The sequence below is a fragment of the Oryx dammah genome, unplaced genomic scaffold (genome assembly GCF_014754425.2).
Source record: "Oryx dammah isolate SB20612 unplaced genomic scaffold, SCBI_Odam_1.1 HiC_scaffold_13, whole genome shotgun sequence".
NCBI lineage: Eukaryota > Metazoa > Chordata > Mammalia > Artiodactyla > Bovidae > Oryx > Oryx dammah.
Genome location: NW_024070197.1, coordinates 51,133,378 through 51,134,622, shown reverse-complemented (window position 1 = coordinate 51,134,622; position 1,245 = coordinate 51,133,378).

Genomic DNA, 1,245 nt, shown 5'->3' with positions numbered 1-1,245 from the left:
GGCGTTCTGCCCCCCCCACCCAAGCCAGCCTTGCTTCTTCCTCCTCTGGGCGCTTAGCATCACCCCAGGCCTGACATGGCCTCCTCCAGCCCCAGAACGTTCCATCTCTGGGGGGTCCTTGGAGGAAGTCGTGTCTGAAGGAGCCGTGTTGTGTATAAACAGGAAAGAGAAGGGCAGGAAAGGAAAGGAGTTCCACACAGAAGCCCCCGAGGGGGTTGGTGTTAACCATGGCCAGCAGGTCTGGCCTGCGCTGCCCCTGTCGTCTGTTAGCTGGCGAAGTCCCCACAGCAGCTGTGCTCACTGACTCGGAACATGGCCACGGCGCTGCTGCCGGGGAGCCTTCCTGGGTGTCCCCTCAGACCTGCCTTCTCCACCCAACCCCGTGGGGTCCTGGGCTTGATGATGCCGAGGCTTGCCGTAGGCTGCGGGTGGTCCGGGGCGGCGCCCGCTGTGGCACAGCACCCCTGTGTTCCCCGTCCCCATCTGCCCTCCAGGGACCAGCACTCGGAGGCCAGGCCTGAGGGGGGAAGTGGGAGGAAGGAGCTGGTGCAGGTAACGTGTCTGATCCCAGAGGAAAGAACAGGAGGTGACAGTGAGGGTATTCGGGAAGCAGAGTAGATCCCGAGCAGAAACACAAAGCCACTCCTGGACGTGCAGAACCTTGAAGACAGAGACGAAACAGAAGCAGACAGAGACGAAACAGAAGCAGACAGAGACGAAACAGAAGCAGCCAGAGAGAAAGGTGGGGGAGGGAACGTCCGAAGCAGAGGCGTAGAGGGATGCTCCCCGCGGGCCGTTAGTAGGACAGCTGTTGAGCAACGCAGGTGACAGTGCCCGTCTGGCCAGAGTTCCACCCCAAGGGGCGCACCCGGGAGAGTGGACACCGTGCATTTTACACGGGCGCACGTGCACAGCAGCGCTAGTCACAGTGGCCAGAGGCTGGGAGCCGCTGAGCATCCCTCGGCAGAGGTCCACCCGCACGGCAGCACCGTCACTCGGCCATGAAGGGAGGGAAGGAAGCACCAACACGGGCTGTGAAGTGGAGGAGCCGTGAAGGCACACTGAGAGAGGGCAGCCGGGCCCAATGCACTGCACGTGGTGTGGGCCTCCTTATTACCATTTTTCTAACGGTAGCAGCTGTTTTGTATACTGTTTTGGGCTGCACCGAGTCTTCCTTGCTTTCTCTAGTTGTGGTGAGCAGGGGCCACTCGCTAGTCATGGTGCTCCGGCTTCTCATTGCAGTGG